The sequence below is a fragment of the Saccoglossus kowalevskii genome, chromosome 15 (assembly GCF_978046115.1).
Source record: "Saccoglossus kowalevskii chromosome 15, keSacKowa6.1, whole genome shotgun sequence".
In the NCBI taxonomy this organism is placed as follows: domain Eukaryota; kingdom Metazoa; phylum Hemichordata; class Enteropneusta; family Harrimaniidae; genus Saccoglossus; species Saccoglossus kowalevskii.
The window spans coordinates 31,619,678-31,646,340 of record NC_140655.1 but is presented as its reverse complement, the minus strand read 5'-3'; the positions used below and the strand labels follow the sequence as shown (position 1 = coordinate 31,646,340).

The 26,663-nt window shown below is 38.0% G+C and overlaps 1 long non-coding RNA gene and 1 pseudogene across 1 annotated transcript; both read left to right on the top strand.

The window, feature by feature from the left end:
* The first annotated feature begins 14,953 nt into the window (after window positions 1–14,953).
* On the top strand, window positions 14,954–18,173 carry LOC146734325 (uncharacterized). Its single transcript, XR_014931731.1, has 3 exons — window positions 14,954–15,035; window positions 15,183–15,370; window positions 17,906–18,173. It is a non-coding gene; the product is annotated as an uncharacterized LOC146734325 (long non-coding RNA).
* A 3,045-nt stretch (window positions 18,174–21,218) lies between these two features.
* Window positions 21,219–26,311, top strand: LOC144350796 (uncharacterized; annotated as a pseudogene).
* Window positions 26,312–26,663: the final 352 nt, after the last annotated feature.

Here is a 26,663-nt window from a genome sequence, read left to right as displayed (position 1 = left end):
TACATGAGTAGCAAGAGGACTTGACATAGATTGACTGTCTTCAGTTTCGTGGCTTTCATCATTCAATTTACTTTTCTTCAGTGATATCACCCAAATCAGAAAATCCAATTAATTTTCCAGTCTTGGCCGAATAAACAAGTCCCAATTTCATCGAAGACAATCGACACATTTTTCTTCAAGTCGGGAAGTTTGTCAAATTTAGTCCTCCTTGATGCGCTTTAAAACTGATGGGTTGTAACCAGATGAGGTGTTCGTATATAACATATAATCCCTAAGCGTATTTTCATGAGGTATTATAAGAAATTTAGATCCTCTTATAAGGCGATACGCAGGAGGAGACTTTATATGAAGGCTGATACTCTGATACTCTCATAGGCGTCTTGTTATTTCAACTAACATTCCATATTCGACAATTATAACCGCCAGTTGTCCTTTGGTAAATCTCAATATCATTCCATGCACGCTATCATGATATATTGTAAGCAGATGCGGATTATCCAGGGGTCACCATTGGAAGCTGCTATGACTGCTAAAAGCAGCCTCTGCTAAACACATGGAAATATAATTCATGACACTTCCCTTCCCCACACTAGAATTATGCCCTTTGGCATACACGTTCATAAATCAAAACATCGGCATTCACTCCACACTCGCCATGCAGATAAAATACAATACTAATAAAAGAGTAAAACACACTGATTAAATACAATAGTTAGGAAGTCACAAAAATCAAGGGTTATAAATCTAAAAATTCTACTCTTACAGGCAGAGGTTACCAGCATATTACCTGTTCACCAAATATTCACTACTTGGTTTCCTACCTTTGCATATCTTGCGTCATGGAATTTCAGTATAAATTTCAGACAATCCCACTAACAATCTGTAATGATTGCCTACACTTTCTACGGCAATGCATACACTCTCTTTCCATCTTGGGATTTTGATAGCCTTAGGCAAGGGAATCACATGCGGTTTATCATTAATCATAAATTTCAAATAAATAAACTATTCCACTCAATATTTAACACAGAAGTGAACGTACCTCGATCGACAGTTACGATTCTCAATTACGGGCCTCGTTGCAAAAAGCCAATTGACTCGGGAAAATGTGCAGGGACATGACCTTAACTAAAACATAGAACTTGTCATTCGATATTTCTAGTATCAACTTAGTACGGGGTAACTGCGGGACCCGTACATTATGGAACGGCCGCGGTAGCATTAACATAACCAAATAATCGTTAAGACCAATATGAATCCTGAACACAATAACATTAATATTAGCGTTGCATTTCTTAGTTGGATCACGGAATTTTTCAAATCCTGTAAGGGGTGGTCAGTTATTAAACCACTCACCGGCATAACATTCCCACGAATTTTGATCTACTGGTTAACCCACCCATTTAATAAGATATTATTTCCTACCATACCTGAGTCGTCTCTTAATAATCTTATCTATATTCGCTATCTTTGCTATTTGTCTCTACAGATTTATTTTCTTTTCAGGCGCGTCATCTAAACTAGGAACAACCTCCTCTTCTCCGGAATTTCCCGCTTGAGCAGTTTGGGGTTCAACTTGAATTTCTATTTCTCCTCCATCGGTACTCACATTTTCAAATTCAGGGGCTTCTCCGACCTCAACTTCGTCATTTTGTTCGTCGCTTATCGGCCCATGTTTCAACCTGTTTACGTGCACGTTATTTTTAAATATTCTCCCGTCACTTACACGTTGTAATCGGAAATTTACGGGACATACCTTTTCAAATGCGAGATATGGTCCGTGCCACAAATGTCCCAATTTTGTACTCAAACTTGAAGTTGCTTTAGGCGTATGCAAATAAACAATGTGGCCTATCTGAAAAGTCATTTCTTTCGATCTTTGGTCTAGAGTCGCAAAACATACTCAGTATATGAATTAATGTTTGATTGAAACGCTCTGTATTCGCGTTGCAATGTGGATAATAAGGGGTGGTATATGGCCTGCCGTTACTTCGTCGCGAAATTGTCATTTTGTAGTCCGGCACAGAAGTAACGCAATTGTTCATTGGGCGTTTTATGAAGTCGGGTGCACCGTGTTTTGATTTTCGCGGTGTAGTCTTCCACACATTCGTCAATTCCTTGTTTTCGCTTGAACAGCTCTTGTTCTAGTACCGAATCGAAGTTGGCGTTTTCGAAATGTGCGGCAAAAGCTGCCGTTAAGACTACATAATCGTCTCTTACTTCTGGTGTCAACTCTTTTATCCAAATTTCTGCTGGTCCAGACATCAACATTCTAAACCCCACGATTCTCCTATCCCCAGGTAATTGATTAAAGTCCACATATGCATTGAATTTCTGCAGCCAGCTTATTGCATTTTCTGACTGCGTTCCCCTGAATGGGATCGCAGCTATTCCCATGTTGACGGGTGCTGGACGATTTTGTAACTCTTCTACTACCCTCCTGAATTTCTTGTACAGCCTGTTGTGTTGCTCTCTGGTCCCCTGCAATGGCTCGTATCATCTGGCAAAGGTGCTCGGTCAAAACTTCACATATCCCTCCCATTATTTGCGTTTGTCTTCTTGTTAGAATACAGTTCGTTAGGGAAAGTTGTTGCGTTAGACGCAGTACCTGAAGTTCTCCACCACGTATGAGGGCTTAATTGTCATGTTATCAAGCCTTCGAGTCAGATACCAGTGATCGGAGTACTCGCCACCCTTTCAATCGAACAAAGACACACAGAGAATCCAATTGTGTCACATTGGGTCTCAGCCACGTTGTAACTCTCTCCCATCCGCGTCGGGACTTGGGCCTCCTTGATGACTTGCCACAACTAACTGAGATCGGTTTTGTTCACATTCCAACTGTTAACCAATTGCAGAGTAGTTTAAGAGCTCGAGGCGTGGCCTCCACACATATAGCCAATCACACAAAGTGTTTAACATGCCTTAATGTCTGATTAACTATCTCCGATGTCGGGACATAACTCTCATAGGCGTCTTGTTATTTCAACTAGCATTCCATATTCGACAATTATAACCGCCAGTTGTCCTTCGGTAAAGCTCAATATCATGACATGAACGCTATCATGATAAATTGTAAGCAGATGCAGATTATCCAGGGGTCACCATTGGAAACCGCTATGACCGCTAAAAGCAGCCTCTGCTAAAGACATGGAAAAATAAATCATGACACAGCCCCAATATTGTCAGCGCCGACTAAATCGGGACAGCTTCAACATACGCGTTCACTGAAACACCTTTCAACATTTTTACACCTAATGGCAAGATTACGTGTTAAGTTAGAATTTGTGTTACGTGGTCGTTTTTTCAGTGGTCGACCACCAACCACACGCACAACTAACCACAAATTCACGATAATCCAGCAATCCGCGGGTTACTAAGAATAAGAAGAAACCCAAAAGAACCTAACAATATATACAAAAACAAGTAAAAAGGTATTTACACGATCTGAGGTCCCAAGGACTTCCAGTGACTACTGCAATCAACTGATAGACGGAGTGACTTCACAGCACGTTCGATCCCTCCGAGTAGTGATTTTTCAATCGCAGTCGGACAAAAACAACAACGCAACTTAATTAACAAACAATAACGTGAACGTTAAACAAAGGAATCCTGCAGGTAGGCCACACTCTCTGGTTCTCACCACAAGGGGTTACGACCCCCTACCAATCCCTAAGCAGAAATAAAACGCACTACGATGTATAAAAACTACGTGGACCACACTACGGGTAAATAACTGACTACAAGGAAACGTGTTGTTATAAGGTCTTTAATTAAAAGTAAGTAGGATCATAAGATCAACGTGGCAGCATGTAAATGCGTGTACCACCCTACGTAGCGTACTTGATGCTCGGTGCCAGACTCACCGTGAAGTTCGTAATCAGATGTTCCGCAAAGCGGGAGTGAAAACCGATTATATACAGATATTGAGTGCCTCTCCATCTCGATTGCATAGTGCACCCCAACAGCCCAAATGTTATCAAACGCATGTAACCGATTAGTTAAACGGCAGTACTCAAACTCTAAGTTAAGCCTGGAATGCGTACGATGTTTAAAAATCTCCAGTGGATCAGTAGTTCCCATGTCATGACGCTTATTCTTGCGACTGAGATGAATTGACATCTTTGCCGTAGCAACAATGTAAATGAACAGTTGATAAGCTTGTTTAGAAATAAAGGCACGTGACTTGGAAGGTGGTAACACAACAAACCACCATAGATGAATGGCTGAATCAGGGAATGTGAGGCGACCAACAATAGTCCTGATGTAGATCAGCAAAGCATTGATATTGGGACATTCATAAAAAATGTGACACAATGAATCGTCATCGCCGCAAACAGGGCATTTATCGTGTTGTGCGAGTCCTGTACTATAGAGATACGTGCCAGTAGTATATCGCCTTCTAGTTTACATAGAAGTAGTAGTAGTAATTTTTAATAAGCAGTTTGACAAGGACAAGTAACGTACTAATGAAAGCAATAAAACGTACAACGTTAAGCTTTGGGACCCTGCAATTAGGCCAGTCTCACTGGTTCTCACCACAAGGGGTTACGACCCCCCCCCTACCAGTCCCAAAACAGAAATAAAACACACAACAAAGTTTAAAAACTACGTGATAATACTACCAGTTGATTTATTCGTGATGAAAAGTGGACATGATTTAAAATGACAGTAGGCGGGTTCTACGGAAGCTTATTAGGGACATGCATGAAAATAAAAAAATAATTTAAAACTCGTGGTCACGACTTTGTATTTCGTGGCCACGACTTACTATCTCGTGGCCACGACTTACTATCTCGTGGCCACGACTTACTATCTCGTGGCCACGACTTACTATCTCGTGGCCACGACTTACTATCTCGTGGCCACAACTTACTATATCGTGGCCACGACTTACTATCTCGTGGCCACGACTTACTATCTCGTGGCCACGACTTACTATCTCGTGGCCACGACTTTGTATCTCGTGGCCACGACTTTGTATCTCGTGGCCACGACTTACTATTTCGTGGTCACGACTTTGTATCTCGTGGCCATGACTTACTATCTCGTGGCCACTATTGACTGCCATTATTGACATGGACATGGAAAGGGAACAGCTGATAGCCCGTTATTTCAACCTTGGTTTAAACTATATGGAGATATGTGTCACTCTAGCATCATATCACAACTATGGTATTAGTGTGAGGCATTTAAAACGTATTTTAGCTAAGTTAGGACTTGTTCGTCGCAAGAATAGAACTGACGATGATGTTGTACGGTTGTTTATTGAACAACAGTTAAATGGATCAGGTCAACTTCATGGATACCGTTGGATGCATCTAGTCTGCATTCAAAATGGGATTAGTACAACTCGAGAGACTGTAAGACGCATCATTAAAGACTTGGACCCCGAAGGCGTAGCACTGCGTTCAAGACATCGACTACATAGACGAGCATATCGTTCATTTGGGCCACATTTCGTATGGCATATAGATGGCTACGACAAGCTAAAACCATACGGAATTTGCATAAACGGTGCAATCGATGGATACTCTCGTAAAATAATGTGGTTAGAAGCATTTCCAACTAATAGTGACCCCAAAGTCATAGCAAGTTACTACATTACAGCAGTCGAAAATAATCAAGCATGCCCTAAGATCGTGAGAGGAGATTTCGGGACCGAGAACGGCCACGTAAAACAATTTCAGAAGTTTCTATGAAGAGATGATAATTCACTTCCAGTGCCCGCCTTTTTATATGGAACAAGTCCAACTAATCAGAGAATTGAATCCTGGTGGGGAATATTGAGAAGAGAAAACAGTCAATTCTGGATGAATATTTTTCAGAAAATTAAAGATGATGGTTATTTTGATGGTACTGCATTGGATAAAAATTTGATACGTTTCTGTTTTACTGCAATGATTCAGGTACGAAAATTAAATATTAAGGATGAACATTGAGGGTATTAAAATATAACTACAGTAGCCATGGATATATTGTAATGTGATTTTGAAACTCACCACCAACTTCCACATTTTATGTCGATTTTCTTAACCAATGTGCTTTGTTAATTCATTTTTATGAGTTAGCTAATAATAAATTAATTAAAGTTCTTCAAACATTTAGTGTTTTACCGCATTTTCAGTGGTAAATCACCATAACAAAATCATGACAATTTGCCCTAATCGTGAATATATCAATTTATATCAAATCAATTTACTAGTGTGAACAGAAGTTGTAATGTTACGATTTTACTTATACTATACCGTCTTTAACTATTTTCCAGGAAGAATTGGACGAGGTAGTTTCAATATGGAACGCACATAGGATGCGTCCCACGCAACCAAATTGTTCCGAATGGTCGGCCGATTATGCTTTTTAGTTGTCCACAACTATTTGGAGCAGAAGATTTCTCCTTGCCTGTGTCGGAAACCGAAATCGAGGCATGTAAAGAGGAGTGTACGTTTAAAGGCGCATATCCTTGTGACGAAGATATTTTCGAATTGTGTTGTATAATTATGATGGAAATCAACAGAGATGTCCCAACAGATGCATATCAAGCTGCCGAACTATACATTGACCTGCGCACTGCTATCATACAGGCGCTGGCTTGACGATACTGTAATCATGTTGCGTTTGGAAAAAATTGGGGACCCTGAATATATTAATTTGGTAGATGCCGGAGTAGTTGTTGTGGTCATTTATGCACGTTGTTTTCAAATATCCGTAGCCTAATTTGATGTAATTGCATAAAAAACTGTTAGTAAATATTTACGTTTGATTTGCTTTGAATAAATTGTTATATTCATTGTGATGAATTTGTTTTTGCGTATCTGTTGACTGACTTATTTAGCTGATTACTAGCGAATGGCTGTGTTATATCTGTCATTGTTTAGGCCCATGCGAGGTCCTGGACGCAACTCGACTCAGTGATTTGAAACTAATTACGATATAATCGTCGCTATCCGGACTACTATTTCTGACAGTTGGTATTCGCAGTTACTAATATAGTGAACGATTAATCAAAAGATATGACGTGTTCAGTACTTAGTGTGATTGGCTGTATGATTGAAGGGCTCAACGATCACCATAAGAAGGAATGTATTTTGACAACATGTCTTCCTCCATCAAAATAACCACAGCTGGATCAATCTAAACATGAATTGAAACAAATGAAAATTACTTCAAATATATTTTTACTTTGATATATTAACATTGATGCAATATATGTAGTATTATATATAGCTGTACTAATGATATGACAGGCAGAAGACTACACACACTCTCACACACAAGTACGCATACACATCAGGTGCCAATTTGTAGAAAAAAGTACCTTATCATCTCTCAGCTTATCTATCACTTCTCTTGATACACCACGACGTCTCAAAAAGTCATATAATTGGTCTGCCATGGGTACTTTAGTACTGTAGGAATGTAAAACATATTATGTGGTCAATGTGATATTGTATTTTTGTGATGACATTGCTCAATACTAATTTTCAATAATTATTATATACCACATATGTTCAAGGCATTAAGGAGTAACTGCAGATAAGCTAGAATTGAATGCCAGTGATTCAATAGAGTGCCCAATAGTGTTTCATGATAACAGCTGCCAAAATCATGCTTGGCTAAGTGTGGTCATTGCAATTAGGTAATTAGTAAGCAGTAAAATGTAACCCTAAACTGAATATGTATATGACATGACACAGACTTAGCTTCACACAATCCCCAATCATTTTTAACTGTTGTAAACTGAATATGTATATGACATGACACAGACTTAGCTTCACACAATCCCCAATCATGTTTAACTGTGATCATAAACAATGCAAGTGTGTTTGAAAATTGCTTTATAAAGCAGTAGCAGTGGAAGTTATAAAGCAGTATAAAATGTAATTATTGTTTGTGATTTGATTCAAAATGTCACTCAGTCAGATCATAAAATACATTTTATCATTTGAGTTCTTCTTTCAATACAGTTGTATGTTATAGATGGACTTGTTAAAATACATCATTGTCCTTGACAGACAAGATATTAGCTTAGAAAGAACTCCCAATTGCTGAAAGATTTTGAGGCATGAAGTACAATTGCTGTATTACAAGCACAGCTTCAATACACATAGAGCAAAAACTGTGCTTATTGCATGCAAAATCATTGAAATGCGTCTTTGACCATAGACTTGATATTTTTACAGTAAGCACATGTGCTTCTAATAAAGCAAATACACTATTTAAAAATATAATTGGTCCCAATTAGCTATGGTTTAACAATTATAAATATTTAATGAAAAATGATCATAAATAATGGTTATATATTGATATTTTGGTTATATATCTTGTCAGACAGCACAATTATAGCACCGATTGCATGTCACTATATGCAGTACTTAGTACATTAAGAAATACATATGAACCTTATAGGAGGTGAGTAATAAAATTAATATCAGATCTGTGGATTATTTAAAAGCACCTATGTTCCTAGTTTCATATATGTGGAGTACCAATGAATTGGTTGATTTATGCAAATTAGGGTTACATTTTACTGCTTACTAATTACCTAAACTGAATATGTATATGGCTTATATCTAAGCACCTACATGTGTATTTATTAAGTTTTATTGTAATCTGTTTAATGGTTCAAATTGACTTATTTATATGCAAACAAGGTAACTAATATGCAAACAATTTCAATCAAAACTAATCAGTACTGTACATTCTACAAAGTTTCATTGAAATCTGTTTAATGGTGCATGAGAAGCAAGTGAAAATGCCTAATATTGGCTAATTATTATGCAAATTAGGTCATTATTATGCACAGATTCAACCAAAAACTAAACAGGTCTGCACATTATCCCAGAGCATCTATATATCAAATTTTATTGAAATTTGTTTAATAGTACACGAGAAACAAGTTAAAATGCTTAAATGTGGTTAATTAATATACAAAACTAGGGGGCTCGACCGTGAACAAATGGGGTAAACACAGCGCCACATACCCGAATACTTCAGCAATTGGAGTACCCTGGGATCTCACAGGGAGAGGTACAAATATCATACAACATAATAATCTAAAAACATGAATAATGTAGAAGGTAACACTGACACCTTAATACTATCAACCGGGAAGTGACAGAAATGGCGGCACTTTCCAATTCAGCTGATTGGTATCAACTGTCGATTTGAAATACTTACTGCCGAATTCAGTTACTGTTCGAAACTGCAGATTTACTACATATGAAACAAATCAATCGTCCCCTCCCTGTGGTATTCAAATGCACTGTATAAATTATTTCAATAACTTACCAAATCGGCTTTTTAGGAGCTGGAAACTTCAATGACGGTTCGTTGAGTCAGTCAGGAAGCCTACTAATGTCATCGCTAGAGGTCGCTCTACAGTCAAATGTCATCGTAAAAGTTGTGAGGAAACAAGTTGATTTACGATGAGAACACGCTCTCTATAGGACATTCCTGCGGTGAATTTAGACCAGAAGGCGATTTTGCCTTCAACTTTTTGTACTAGTTCTGGCCAGTTTTTGTCCTCGTATGATTTCGTAATACCCAGATATACGCCAAGCAATTTTAGTCCCACATTATTCCATTTAATACCTAGTGGCGACTCGTTACGATTGCGCCACCCGCCAGCCCAAAGCCCTTTGGATTTTTCGTAATTTATTCTTGCATTAGATGCTTGTTCATAAACACGAAGCCAGTATGCAAGCTTATTGAAGTCTTGATCACGTGTCATAAGGAATTCAACATCATCAGCGTAGGCGGTTAATTTGCATCGGTAGCCGTTACTTTCAGGTATTTGAAGGCCAAGAATACCATCGTCATTTCGAATTTTGTCTAGAAGGGGTTCAATCGCCAAGACATAAAGTTGAGATGACAATGAACAGCCTTGTCTAATCCCTCTGGAAAACATAACAGGAGACGTGAGCGCACCATTTACACGAACAAGTGACTGAGCATTACCATACATAAGTTTGATATACGCAATAAACCGTGAACCAAAGCCAAAGGCTGACAGAGCACACGAGAGGTACGAGTGATGTACTCTATCGAAAGCCTTTTCTTGGTCCAGAGCTACGATGCCAAGTGGGATATTAGATGTATTAGCGTAGTCAATGGAATCCCGTAGGAGGTTTATGTTATCGTGAATACGTCGATTAGGTATACTACAACTTTGGTCGGGATGAACAATAGTGCCCATAACCGGGCGGAGACGCAGTGAAAGCGTTTTAGTGAATAGTTTATAGTCGCTACCGAGCAGACTAACAGGGCGCCAATTTTTGAGCTTGGTGTTATCACCCTTTTTGGGGAGGAGAGTTACGACTGCACGCGAGAACGAGAGTGGTAACACGCCGTCATCAATAGATGTTATAATGACCGCATGCAGATCTCTGCCTATAACATGCCAAAACGTTTGATAGAATTCGTTTGGCAGGCCATCCAACCCCGGCGTGCGACCCCGTGGTAGCAGCTTAAGTGTTTTATTCAATTCATCGAAAGTAATTTCACTATCGAGGTCCTCGCGGTCTTCTGCAGCGACTTGGGGTAACCCTGCAAGAATGATATTTTGTGCATTGGTGTCAATTGGATCCGGGCTATACAGATTTTGGTAAAAAGATCGAGTAAGCCTTTGAATTTCACTCGAGTTTTCAGTAATGGTGCCATCGTGTCGTGAAAGATGAACAATGGCTTTCTTTTTCCCATTTTGTTTTTCTAAACTTGAAAAGAAAGAATTACAAATATCAGTTTCATTAAGAAACTTATGGCGCGCGCGAGTTGCGGCACCTTTGGCTGCGTGATTTACTAAGCGCGCAAGTAATTCTTTTTTCTCAGTATACTGCCTAGGAAGTGGTGTGTTGTGTTTTAATTTTTTCTCGAGTGATCGTATTTCAGATTCCAGATCATTAGTGCATAGTTTGTAGTTGTTATGTTTATGATAACAATACTGTTGTGTCAAAAGTTTAACTTTATGTTTCCCAACATCCCACCAAATCTGGATTTTATCAAATCTATCACGTTCCTTTTGCCAACTCAACCAAAAATCGGAAATTAAACCAACATAATCTTCGTCTTCTAAAACACTGGTATTCAAGCACCAAAGTGGATTGCGGCGATCGGAATTATTATGTGATATATTAATAAAAACCAAAGAATGGTCAGAGAGTGCAAGAGATGAATTATGAATTTCAACGGTTTTAACTTTATTACATAGATGTTTATTGATATAAAATCTATCTAAGCGAACCAGTGTATTACCACGGCCCCAGGAATACTGTTTTGTATCACCATGGTGATGGCGCCAACTGTCAACAAGTTTAAACCGTCGCATGATAGTGCTCAGTAAGTTTGAAGTCCGCACATCCGGCTCTGAACCTCCATTGCGATCAACGTCGGGCGCAGTGGTACAATTGAAGTCACCTCCAATAATAATAGGATCATCACTTAATGTGTTTAGATGGCGTTTTAACATCTGGAACGATTCAAGCCTCTCAGGAGCGTTAGTAGGCGCAGACACATTAATGATATGGATAGGTGTATTATTAACCCGAGCATGAACATGTATTAGACGACCTGGTTGCACATCATGTTTATCAATAATGTCTACTTTCGTTTTAGGTTTGAAAAGGATAGCAACTCCTGCACTGTTAGACGTGCCATGAGAAAAAACGCCATCACCTCGCCAAATGAGCCTCCAAGTATTCTCGTCTTGGGGGAGTGAATGTGTCTCTTGGAGCAGGTAAAAATCACAAGGATGATTACGTTTCAAAAATTCAAACGTTTTATATCTCTTAAACGAATCTCGACAACCATTAACATTCAATGTACTGCATGTGATTGATGACTCCATTGTAAAATTATGAATAATAAAACATTTACACACTGACTACAGTACGACCAGTTGCTTTAATATATGCTTTTATTTTATTGACAAGTTTTTGTATGCGTGCTTTTTGCGACGTGTTTAGTGCCTGCGTTCGTCGATAATTCATGAGTTTATTGGCCAAACTTTTGAGATTAGGGTGAAAATCAATACAGTTTTCAATAAACTTTTTTGAGTGCATAGTTGATGTTAGAAATTCCTTGATAGACTCATTTGAAAATACTGTCTCAGAATCAGTGGTGACCGAGACATCCGACATATCTGACATCTCGGATGCAACAGAGGTTGTATCATCATTGTCACAGGTGTCTTCATTTGCTCGTATTTCGTCAACTGGCGTTAAAGGGACAGCAAACATGTCTTGTGACGAATCATCAAATCTGGACTGACCTGATAATGAGAGCGAAACAGTCGACAAGGGTGAAAAAGAAGGAGACCTTGTCAGAGGAGGACTACTATCCATAGCAGTCTCAGAACAAGCCTTACCTGGCGACGAAGACACATTATCTACGGCGTCAGGGGTAATGATGGGCTCCTTAGTTATATTCACATTAGCATAAATATGGGGAGGAACAACTTGAATGTCCTCTGATGAAGAAAGGGGCTCTACTGCCGGTATGTTTTTATCTTCCGGCAGTAAAGTATGTGAAGGAGGGGTTAGTACCCTCTCTTCATCTATTGGTATAATATCAACATGTTTATCAGTTAATTCAATTATTTTAGAACCATTATTTACATCATTTTCAGTTTGCACTTTTTTAGATTTACCAGTGTTATTTCTGTTATCCGGTGATTTTGATCTACTACGCTTTTTAGGGATATTTTGTTGAGTTAAATTCATATCCTCTAGATTCTCACCTGGTATACCATCATCGTTTGTCAGTTCAACATCAGCATTATTTACACTGCTTTGTTCACCTGTTTGTTGTTGTTCGTTTTGCTCGCACGTGTTGCTATGTGTCTCATTCAATTCAGTAATTTTATCATGATTGCTTTCATTGTTTGACGGTTTTTGCATAACAATGGGGCGCGTGCCAGGACAGTTTCGTCGCGTGTGACCCTTTTCATGGCAACCAAAACACACCAATTCATCGGTTGAAACATAAACGTTGTATTTTATTCCTTCATAGATTATTGGCAATAAACCGTTTATATCAACCTCTTTCAAGTGCACGTACACTTGCCGCCTAAAAGATTTTACGTGCTTTAGTTCTGGTTTCCTACAACCAAGCGGGATCGCTCGAACAGAGCTAATAACACGGCCATAAGGTGCCAGTGCGTGTGTAATGGCTTCATTTGGTAAAAACGGAGGGACATTGGAGAGTATCAATTTTGTTGAAGGACGTACTAGCGGTTCAACAGCAATGTGTTGATCGCCAATATTAAGACCACATGCCGACAAGAATTCAATGGAGGTGATATCAGACAAGAAAACAATGACAGACCTGTTCATGCGAGATGCTGCTACAATATTGTTTCCCTCGATCATTTCAGCCACGGCTTCCACATATGTGCTGACAGGCACGCCTTCAATATTCTCACATCTAATCGCGTGGTTGCGAGTGAGTCTGCCAGATGGTGTATGGAATTGCTTTGTTTGTGCAGCGGCCATCTTGCCCTGCACTCGACACCACTCACCAAGGACCAGAACAACACCAAAAAACCCGCAACACGCGGGCAGAATCAACTAAATTATTTACAATGAATGACACTGGATATTTACAAACCGATATATCAAATAATTTACAAAATAAAGCGCCTACAAAGGCCAGAATTAGCTCACTACCACCAAAAACCAGGAGCTCCGCAAAAACACGTGCGCACACCTGTAGTAGTAGTGATTTGTAATCAGCAGTTTGACAAGGACAAGTAACGTAAATGAAAGCAATAAAACGTACAACGTTAAGCTTTGGAACCCTGCAAGTAGGCCAGTCTCACTGGTTCTCACCACAAGGAGTTACGATCCCCCCTACCAGTCCCAAAACAGAAATAAAACACACAACAAAGTTTAAAAACTACGTGATAATACTACCAGTTGATTTATTCGTGATGAAAAGTGGACATGATTTAAAATGACAGTAGGCGGGTTCAGTGTGTGAAAAAACAATACTTTATTTGAGATTTGACAGTCACCCGTGACACGACGTGGCGGAGCGTACTCAGGCCACCCAACGTAGCTAACTGGAAGCTTGTTGTTTATAGAAACCGACCAAAACGTGAAATGAAAATCAACGTGATATACATAAAGTATGTCACCCCACGAAGCCGACTTAAAGCCGGTTACACCAGAACCTATGGGTCTTCTCAACTGTGACGACCTTACCCGTGAAAACAATACCAATACAACAGACTGGTCCAGGAATATTAACTTGTAGCAGACTACAAGCGTACTTCTAAGCAAACAGCAAGCTCGTCATTGTGCACAGTACATAGCGCATCGCATATAGCCCACTTATTGATAAAAACCTGTAATTTATTACTTATTTTGAAAAAGTCAAATTCGGCTTTTAACCTTGAAATGAAGCGCTGCTTAAAGATTTCAAGTGGTTCGATCACGCCGTTATCTTGGCGTTTGTTGCGCCTACTGATGTGGATCGAAATCTTAGCAGTACAGGCAATATAATTAAATAAGTTACGTGCTTGACGAGATACGAATAAACCAGGATCTACCAGGAGGCAATAAAATAAACCACCACACAGGTATGTCAGCATCGGATACAACAAGATTTTTTATTATTGTTTTGATACAGTTGTACAGAGGAACAATAACAGGACAATCAAGAAATATGTGACGTAAGGAGTCGTTGTCCCCGCAAAGTGGGCACGTGTTCGATTGCGAAAAATTGGCATGAACCAGAAATCTGCCAGTAGTGTATGCTCCATGTATAATGCGCCACTGTAAGTCCCCTTCTAACTTAGTAACCGGGGAAGCATAGCATGCTTTGAAGTTTGGTTTATCTTCGTCCGAGAGATTCAAAATTTCCCGCCACACTGTGTCACATTTATCCGGATGCCGTTTATTATGAAGCAATGTAATCATGTATTTATACACTGTCCCTTTTTCTAGTTTATATTGGGGCAAGTTTATTTCATTAGAATGATGAAGTTGGTAGTAGTCATTCCAGGGTTGGGGTGATTTAATCTCGTTACTATTCAGGTAAGTGTTGATTGTTACTTTCCATTTCTCAGGAATACTTTGATGTAATGATTTTAAATGGAGATGTAGTGTGCGTTCCGATCGGATATTAAGTTTGTTGTATATCTCCGTACTCGAAGACCATGCTTTACTCTGTTTATCGACTAGGTCATGTATCTTGGTGATCCCGGCCGCCGGGAGAAATTTCATCAAAAAAGTCTCATTAAAGGTAGGAAGACAAAGTAAAGGATTATTAAAAAGTGGTTCATTGAGGAGACTGACCGGATTAGTATCATTGATTTTACGCCTTTTTGCAAGCGAATTCCAGCAGTGTAACAGCCCAGCGTAAACTCCAGGTAAGTTTGGAAGTGGTAATGTTATATTAGTTGCAAGCAGACGCTTGGTGAGCATCAAATTGCCTACTTTACTGAAATAGTAATCTGTGAATTTGAAACTGGGATGATCATAATCACTATACAAATATCTTTGAATATATTGAACACGATTAGCATTAATACGAGATTGTAGGTGAATCAAATTGTGTCCTCCGTTCTCAAGTGGCAGATAGAGCGTCTCAGCAGTTATCCAGTGACGACCTTGCCACAAGAACTCAATAAATATTGACTGGATATAACTTATCGTTTCAGAGGGAGAAGCAAGACTGATGAGCCGGTGTAAAAGTTGTGATGAAACAAGTTGATTTACGACGAGAACACGCCCTCTATAGGACATTCCTGCGGCGAATTTAGACCAGAAGGCGATTTTGCCTTCAACTTTTTGTACTAGTTCTGGCCAGTTTTTGTCCTCGTAAGATTTCGTATTACCCAGATATACGCCAAGCAATTTTAGTCCCACATTATTCCATTTAATACCTAGTGGCGACTCGTTACGATTGCGCCACCCGCCAGCCCAAAGCCCTTTGGATTTTTCGTAATTTATTCTTGCATTAGATGCTTGTTCATAGACACGAAGCCAGTATGCAAGCTTATTGAAGTCTTGATCACGTGTCATAAGGAATTCAACATCATCAGCGTAGGCGGTTAATTTGCATCGGTAGCCGTTACTTTCAGGTATTTGAAGGCCAAGAATACCATCGTCATTTCGAATTTTGTCTAGAAGGGGTTCAATCGCTAAGACATAAAGTTGAGATGACAATGAACAGCCTTGTCTAATCCCTCTGGAAAACATAACAGGAGACGTGAGCGCACCATTTACACGAACAAGTGACTGAGCATTACCATACATAAGTTTGATATACGCAATAAACCGTGAACCAAAGCCAAAGGCTGACAGAGCACACGAGAGGTACGAGTGATGTACTCTATCGAAAGCCTTTTCCTGGTCCAGAGCTACGATGCCAAGTGGGATATTAGATGTATTAGCGTAGTCAATGGAATCCCGTAGGAGGTTTATGTTATCGCGAATACGTCGATTAGGTATACTACAACTTTGGTCGGGATGAACAATAGTGCCCATAACCGGGCGGAGACGCAGTGAAAGCGTTTTAGTGAATAGTTTATAGTCGCTACCGAGCAGACTAACAGGGCGCCAATTTTTGAGCTTGGTGTTATCACCCTTTTTGGGGAGGAGAGTTACGACTGCACGCGAGAACGAGAGTGGTAACACGCCGTCATCAATAGATGTTATAATGACCGCATGCAGATCTCTGCCTATAACATGCCAAAACGTTTGATAGAATTCGTTTGGCAGGCCATCCAACCCCGGCGTGCGACCCCGTGGTAGCAGCCCAAGTGTTTTATTCAATTCATCGAAAGTAATTTCACTATCGAGGTCCTCGCGGTCTTCTGCAGCGACTTGGGGTAACCCTGCAAGAATGATATTTTGTGCATTGGTGTCAATTGGATCCGGGCTATACAGATTTTGGTAAAAAGATCGAGTAAGCCTTTGAATTTCACTCGAGTTTTCAGTAATGGTGCCATCGTGTCGTGAAAGATGAACAATGGCTTTCTTTTTCCCATTTTGTTTTTCTAAACTTGAAAAGAAAGAATTACAAATATCAGTTTCATTAAGAAACTTATGGCGCGCGCGAGTTGCGGCACCTTTGGCTGCGTGATTTACTAAGCGCGCAAGTAATTCTTTTTTCTCAGTATACTGCCTAGGAAGTGGTGTGTTGTGTTTTAATTTTTTCTCGAGTGATCGTATTTCAGATTCCAGATCATTAGTGCATAGTTTGTAGTTGTTATGTTTATGATAACAATACTGTTGTGTCAAAAGTTTAACTTTATGTTTCCCAACATCCCACCAAATCTGGATTTTATCAAATCTATCACGTTCCTTTTGCCAACTCAACCAAAAATCGGAAATTAAACCAACATAATCTTCGTCTTCTAAAACACTGGTATTCAAGCACCAAAGTGGATTGCGGCGATCGGAGTTATTATGAGATATATTAATAAAAACCAAAGAATGGTCAGAGAGTGCAAGAGATGAATTATGAATTTCAACGGTTTTAACTTTATTACATAGATGTTTATTGATATAAAATCTATCTAAGCGAACCAGTGTATTACCACGGCCCCAGGAATACTGTTTTGTATCACCATGGTAATGGCGCCAACTGTCAACAAGTTTAAACCGTCGCATGATAGTGCTCAGTAAGTTTGAAGTCCGCATATCTGGCTCTGAACCTCCATTGCGATCAACGTCGGGCGCAGTGGTACAATTGAAGTCACCTCCAATAATAATAGGATCATCACTTAATGTGTTTAGATGGCGTTTTAACATCTGGAACGATTCAAGCCTCTCAGGACCGTTAGTAGGCGCATACACATTAATGATATGGATAGGTGTATTATTAACCCGAGCATGAACATGTATTAGACGACCTGGTTGCACATCATGTTTAGCAATAATGTCTACTTTCGTTGTAGGTTTGAAAAGGATAGCAACTCCTGCACTGTTAGACGTGCCATGAGAAAAAACGCCATCACCTCGCCAAATGAGCCTCCAAGTATTCTCGTCTTGGGGGAGTGAATGTGTCTCTTGGAGCAGGTAAAAATCACAAGGATGATTACGTTTCAAAAATTCAAACGTTTTATATCTCTTAAACGAATCTCGACAACCATTAACATTCAATGTACTGCATGTGATTGATGACTCCATTGTAAAATTATGAATAATAAAACATTTACAAACTGACTACAGTACGACCAGTTGCTTTAATATATGCTTTTATTTTATTGACAAGTTTTTGTATGCGTGCTTTTTGCGACGTGTTTAGTGCCTGCGTTCGTCGATAATTCATGAGTTTATTGGCCAAACTTTTGAGATTAGGGTGAAAATCGATACAGTTTTCAATAAACTTTTTTGAGTGCATAGTTGATGTTAGAAATTCCTTGATAGACTCATTTGAAAATACTGTCTCAGAATCAGCGGTGACCGAGACATCCGACATATCTGACATCTCGGATGCAACAGAGGTCGTATCATCATTGTCACAGGTGTCTTCATTTGCTCGTATTTCGTCAACTGGCGTTAAAGGGACAGCAAACATGTCTTGTGACGAATCATCAAATCTGGACTGACCTGATAATGAGAGCGAAACAGTCGACAAGGGTGAAAAAGAAGGAGACGTTGTCAGAGGAGGACTACTATCCATAGCAGTCTCAGAACAAGCCTTACCTGGCGACGAAGACACATTATCTACGGCGTCAGGGGTAATGATGGGCTCCTTAGTTATATTCACATTAGCATAAATATGGGGAGGAACAACTTGAATGTCCTCTGATGAAGAAAGGGGCTCTACTGCCGGTATGTTTTTATCTTCCGGCAGTAAAGTATGTGAAGGAGGGGTTAGTACCCTCTCTTCATCTATTGGTATAATATCAACATGTTTATCAGTTAATTCAATTATTTTAGAACCATTATTTACATCATTTTCAGTTTGCACTTTTTTAGATTTACCAGTGTTATTTCTGTTATCCGGTGATTTTGATCTACTACGCTTTTTAGGGATATTTTGTTGAGTTAAATTCATATTCTCTAGATTCTCACCTGGTATACCATCATCGTTTGTCAGTTCAACATCAGCATTATTTACACTGCTTTGTTCACCTGTTTGTTGTTGTTCGTTTTGCTCGCACGTGTTGCTATGTGTCTCATTCAATTCAGTAATTTTATCATGATTGCTTTCATTGTTTGACGGTTTTTGCATAACAATGGGGCGCGTGCCAGGACAGTTTCGTCGCGTGTGACCTTTTTCATGGCAACCAAAACACACCAATTCATCGGTTGAAACATAAACGTTGTATTTTATTCCTTCATAGATTATTGGCAATAAACCGTTTATATCAACCTCTTTCAAGTGCACGTACACTTGCCGCCTAAAAGATTTTACGTGCTTTAGTTCTGGTTTCCTACAACCAAGCGGGATCGCTCGAACAGAGCTAATAACACGGCCATAAGGTGCCAGTGCGTGTGTAATGGCTTCATTTGGTAAAAACGGAGGGACATTGGAGAGTATCAATTTTGTTGAAGGACGTACTAGCGGTTCAACAGCAATGTGTTGATCGCCAATATTAAGACCACATGCCGACAAGAATTCAATGGAGGTGATATCAGACAAGAAAACAATGACAGACCTGTTCATGCGAGATGCTGCTACAATATTGTTTCCCTCGATCATTTCAGCCACGGCTTCCACATATGTGTTGACAGGCACGCCTTCAATATTCTCACATCTAATCGCGTGGTTGCGAGTGAGTCTGCCAGATGGTGTATGGAATTGCTTTGTTTGTGCAGCGGCCATCTTGCCCTGCGCTCGACACCACTCACCAAGGACCAGAACAACACCAAAAAACCCGCAACACGCGGGCAGAATCAACTAAATTATTTACAATGAATGACACTGGATATTTACAAACCGATATATCAAATAATTTACAAAATAAAGCGCCTACAAAGGCCAGAATTAGCTCACCACCACCAAAAACCAGGAGCTCCGCAAAAACACGTGCGCACACCTGTAGTAGTAGTAGTAGTATTATAAGTAGCAATAGTGATATTCAAGGCAGTAGAAATAAAACATATAATAGTCCACACAATAAATATTAAACCTACCACTAATTAATTGAAATTAAGTAATAACCTAATAAAACTAACCAGGTGAAAGTAGTTAAATCAATCTTTCTTTAAATGTAACAGGGTTCTTTTAGTCAGCGATCATATAGGATACATATAACAATCTTATGACGAGAGGAGGGAAAATACACTCATGAGTCATAACTATATTTTTATAACAATCATGTAAAGCAAATGTGTCAGCGCAAGATGTGCTCAACTCAGACAGATTTTGTAACTTTTCACTGTATTTTTTTCTTCAAATTGTGGCTTATTCAGTATTACTTACATTGTTGTACAATAACACAGTCCATCATTTTAAATTTGCTTAATAATTATTTAATGTTAGATAATTATAATATATTATATATTATAATTAATTAGTCATATTCAAACTTTGAAAATTCAATGTTTAGATTTTAAACAAACTTATTGTCAATGTAAATTTCTGAATTACAGAATAATAAATCATTCTATGCAAAAGGGTGAAAATCTTTGCTCTACACGGGCATAACCTCAGAAAGCAAGGGATTCGTTACATAAGTTTTGCATGACTGTCATGGCACTATCTATATGCATCGAACACACAGGTACCCTTTCTAGCAAATGATAAGACAGATATTGATAGCTTAAGCCAGCATCTGTATTTTCATTCATTGGATTTTAGAAATTAAATGGCAATCACATAACCACTGACTAGAAGGATCCTTGGCTTTGGTGCAAATATTGAGAAATGAAATTAATATTTCATTTAACAATTCCCCCTACTTATAGTTGTTGTTAGATTTCTGGAATGTTATTCAGGGGGATATCTATTTGTGTTTGGTATCATGAAAAGACATTATTAGTGGCAGGTTAGACATGATTTGCCGCTAAATTGACTGGGTTTAAACCTGAATAATCTGTTTACGTTACAGAGACATAATTGTAATTTGTTCACAGATATCGATGCTTCTACTAAATGTCCTTGTGGTAAGCAATTCGAGACAGAATGTTACAAGACGAAGTTTGATCTTAAACACAGCATTTAACTTATATATTATATTCTGTTGGTAGTTTCTACACTGTTGCAAATCACCAACACAAGTCAATGTGTGATGATAATTTTTAATTGTTGGATAGGAAATGGCAGAAGACAACAAGTGTTATTTATATTTAGGAGACTCGTTCTCTGGGAACTATTCAGATAACTTTCAGCATTGCAAAATGTGAGTATAGTACTGGGTTTCTAATGTTACATTTCATCATAAATTATATAATTGCAGCTGTATGTGCACACAGGCGATCATTTCTTTTTCAATAGACATATATCAGGTTACTCATAGTTTCTTGTAAAAGAATATCTACTTGTTTGTCTTGTCGTGTGGGTCTTATTACCTAATCATATATATATATATATATATATATATATATATATATATATATATATATATATATACCACTTTTCTAATAATAGGGCTGGGGCATTATTGGTAAACATAAGTAACGAACCATTAAACCGGTTTGTTGTTGATCGTGTACAGAATTCATGTATTGGCTGTAGTGTTTATATATATATATATATAATATCAATACAAAACAAAATAACATAACACCATACAAATTAAGATGAAAAAAACCAAAAAACAATAATTTAGAGTAACTCCATTAAATCAAACAGGGGGGTCCCATATACTTTTGAATCCATGTATATAATCTTTCTGTATGGCCTTGGAATACTCAGTATTAAAGGTTAAAATTTTTTGTCCATGCCTATATACTTGGCTGTACCTGTTTCCATTTACACCGCATAATATGCAATTTCGCAAAAAGTACTAGGAAATTTAAAAGGGAGAGGTGATTTATGTTTGAATTTGAAGGTATAACCAATATTATGTCTTTCATCCTCTACCAATGCAAGTAACTTAGTTGGTGCAATAGGCCATTCCCGTGACCTTTGCTTGAGCCAGGATGTTTACATCCGGGTACTTTTGACGGTGTGCCAAAACAAAATGGGTGACCACAGCTAATGTCGATCTCCTTGAAGAAGATATTCCAGGCGCAAAATTATTAGTTTCTGACCCAGCAGATGCAACTATCAAACAACTAAGATGGTGGTTATTACAATGTAGACATGGAGCAACTACATTGGGAAGAAAATCTGACCTAGTTAAGAGATAATAAATCACATCGCGTTGACTTTTAGATGTCATCACATAGTACCCTTGTAGTTTAAATGTCTGTCGGTTGCTATGTTCACTATTTTATTCCTTGGTGAATAAAAACATTCCAAATATTGTGACTTTTTAAAATTAAAAATAACTGGCTGATTTTACTGGCGTAACTGACATGTTTAAAATCGTTAGAAGAAGTAAAGCTGTGCATCACAATTTATACTGTAAACTTATTTCATTCTCAGAACATATTTTATATATAGGGAATATAAATACGAGTGTCTTAATAAAACCATTCGATTTTTGGTGTGTTCTTGTAAGTTGTATTTGGTATATTTTTGTAGCATAGTTGTATAGACTTCTAGACATCCTTGTCAATACCATTGTGTACCTGTTCTCACTTTGGAGATTTTTTTATTATTAGGTGGGACTTTATAATTTATTGTCTTACACACTTCCTCCTCTTTTGTTTTAGAGTTCGTGATTATATATCAGGTGGTTTAGATAAAATCTTGGTGGATCATGATATGGGGCAAATATTAAAAGAAAGCTTGAAGGAAGAGGGATACAATGTCCATCGGCATTGAGCAGTGAATTTATCATCCCACCTGAGGAAGGATGGATTAGTGATTTATCTAAAGTAAGTTTATTCAGCAGTTTAAGTTAGAATAATGTCTGCATTGGTTATTAAAACAGTTTGGACTACTTTAAAAATAGTATATGATATACATTTAACTGTTTCTTAAATTTCATATTTTATTATTATTTACACTTTTAACTTAATATGTCAATAGTATATGTATTAGGTATTTTAGTATTTTAACATGATATTAAATTATTTTATTTACCTGTAACTGAAAAAAATTCTTTATAATGGTAATAATGATTTTTATTATTATAAAACACTTTCCAGTTATAATAACAATCTGTTACTTTCTGCGCTTTCTCAGGTTTACGAATCGCATTTTCTGTTTCTTCCAGGTACCTGAAGTTGACTACAGTGCTATGTGGCATTTCCTTGTAAACCAACCACATTTAAATGTGAAAGCAAAGGGTACTGATAAACAGTTTGGCAAAGGTTATAGAATATACTGTGCTGGTCATATACAAAGTATAAAATATCATAACATGTCTGAAGAATCACCATTTGTCTACCTGAAGGCAATAATTCTCTCATCAATGAAGAGAACTGTCTACAGCACTTACATTGCCATCCGCAAAGCAAATTTAATGATCCAGTTTGCCCACTGCACATGTGTGGCTGGTTTGTCAGGGATGTGTTGCCATGTTGCTGCAATGTTGTATGGACTAACTGATTATTCTAAAGGCAAACACACACAGTTTCAAAATACCTCATGCACATCAAGACCACAGCAGTGGAGTGTACCAACCCGGAAACCAAAGATGGACAACATACCAATCCACCGTGCAGTTTTCAAGAAACACCAACCAGGTAAAACAACAAAAGTCAAAACTGTTAACAAACACAGTGATCCAAGACATCAAGCCACAGTTGGCAATAATGCTGAGAGAGTACATCAGATGCGATATAAATTGGAGAACCTACAGTACAATAGTGGAAGACTTGTGGTTTCCTACATGTAATGCCATTTGCATTGTTACACAGAGCTATCATTGCGGACCACACATACTCACTGCTGTCTTCAAATAACAGCAGTCAGCTTGATATTGATAAACCAGCAAACACTGACACTTACCTAGATTCACCAAGTAGTAGTAGTAGTAATTCCGATACACTTTCTACATCTGTGCAAGACAAACTACAACCTGCAGCACCACCGTCACCTGCTGTACCACATAACCAAGACACAACATACCCATCATCAAAAGACGAACAATTCCAGATATCTTGTAAATCATTTATTGACAAACAAAAGCTTGACAATGAAAAAGTGTTCAACATTGAACTTGAAACCAGGGGGCAGTCGGAAAATGAAATATGGTTTGAACATAGATGTGCCAGAATTACTACTTCAGTCATAGGTAATATGAGTTGGCAGCAGACAACACCCCCTGATAATATCATTAAAAAAAATCATGAGATACAGCAGGTCAAAATATGTACCAAAAGGCTGCAGCTGCATATACACAACATATGATAAATAAAGGTTATGGTGTTTCCATATCAGAAGCAGGACTTGCTGTCATGCCTGAACACTCATTGACAGAAAAGTTATAGATACAACAAGCCGACCAAGTGTGGGGTGTTTGGAAATCAAGTGCCCAATGTCTGCTTTGTCAATAAAAAAGCTGTGTGAAGAACGTGGGAATGCATTCTATCTTAAAAAGCACTCCGCAGGCTATCTGTACCTCAGCAAGAATCACCAGTATTTCTACCAGGTACAATCACAGGGGCCTGACGATCTATTCGTCTCCTTTTCCTTTCTTTGCTGCCAGAGTTCTCAACTATTTATTATCATTCGAGATAAATCTGAAGCATCCTGTTTGATATTTCAACTAAATTGAGAAAATCAGGTAAGGCAATATAGAATTGTGTATATAAATGATTATGCATAGTTGAGAATTTCAAACTCTGGCAGCAAAAAAATGAAATGCATTCTTAGCGTTTGAGGGCGTGCACGCATGCGCAGATTGACACAACCTGAAGGCTGGTATCACAGAGAATAGAATTTGTCAAATTTCGTCACAAATGCGTAAAATCTGGAAAAATATATGATTTATATGTAATCGGACAACATTTTGCGATAGTTCAGTGTCTTATAAGCACTCGTAACTGGTTTGTACAAGGTATTTTGTATTTTGAGGTGTGATTTTCGGCTGCTAGATAAATGTGTGCACATTTTGTTTCCTCCCTTGTCTGATATATAGTGCAAGCTGATCGGCCGGAAACAAGTATTAGTGATTTTCGTGGTTTCGGAGCGTGATGATTAAATTTAATAACATATGCTTGATTCACATTACTAAACTGTTTTAATTCTATAATTTCTATTATTTTGAGCAAGGACAAGGTCCTGTACCGGGACATAGTCGCTCGGTCCCATGGACGTCCATGCATTGAGACGAATAGATCGCCAGGCCCCTGTGGGTATATTGTCAGATGGCTGTCACTAAATCAAAATAGTGTGACTTTATGGTATACACAGAGACCCCAACTGGTACAGAATACTGTTTTCCCCAAGATTCTGACATTTTATACAGACTTTGTTCCAAAAATGTTGAGCTGCAGAATTAAACAGGGTTATCCTCTATTTCCAGAGCTGTTCACCTATAAGCAGAGAAGTGATTAAACTATCCAGCTCTAATCTGATACTGTAAAATACTTTATTTTAGCTGGAATTAATTTTTGCTGAAAATACATTTTGGGTGTTTTGTATGGAATTTATTTTTCACTGATTTTTGACAAGTTTTATCTGAAATATAGGAAAAAAAACATATTTGCTGGTTTTTATTGAAGTGTTGTTACCGCATAAAACAAAAATTAAACTGATATTTATTTTTGAATGTTTCTTTTTTACATTTTCGAGTGCATACTATTAACAATTATACATAATTTACAACTTATTTTTTTTTATTATTGGTGCCATAACAATACTCACACATACTGTATGTAAATTTAAATAATTTAAACACCATGTTTTAAGTGCAACTGTTTATTAATTTATTCCTTTATTTAAAAATACAGTATTATCTTAATAAATAATACAACATCAACTGTATACAATCTGTTTCTTGTTAGCCTCTGGTATCAAAGGAGGTAGAAAGTTTGTTAGAATGGCACAAATATAGAACATTTGATTTGCTATCCCACATAATGAAATAGGTATGATTCTATCAAATATATGGTAGTTCTTTAGTCTCTCCATACATCTTTCTACATGGATTCGAACGGATGCAATACTGCGAGTTTCAATAACATATTCTATTGACATCTGCTCACCTGCAGTTACAAATGGTGGTATATTTAAAATTGCACCAGTAGCTGCCAAATGGTCTTGTATATCAAGTCCTTTGTCGGCCATAACACCATCTCCACGCTCCAATTTTTTCTGGCAGTTTGCTCAGTTTGGTAATCTCCTTGTCTGAGATTGACCCTGAAATGATAAATTATTTCCATTTGTTATAACAAAATTATTATGTGTGTGTGGTGGGGTGCATTTTGTAAATTAGTCAATACGGTTATTAAAATATTATTACACCAGAAGAATCATAATATATTAAATTCATCTTAACACATACTTTAAAACAACATACCTGTGTAAAAATCAGATACAAATGAGACTGCTCCACTGGGTGTAATTCCAATTAAAACCTTCACTGTGTTACGACTTTTGTAACAGGAGTATGTGATGGACTGCATGTCAGGTGATGATGGATTTCCATTTCTATCTCAGTTGCATCTATTATTACTCTAGTAGCAGGATATTTATCATTAAAA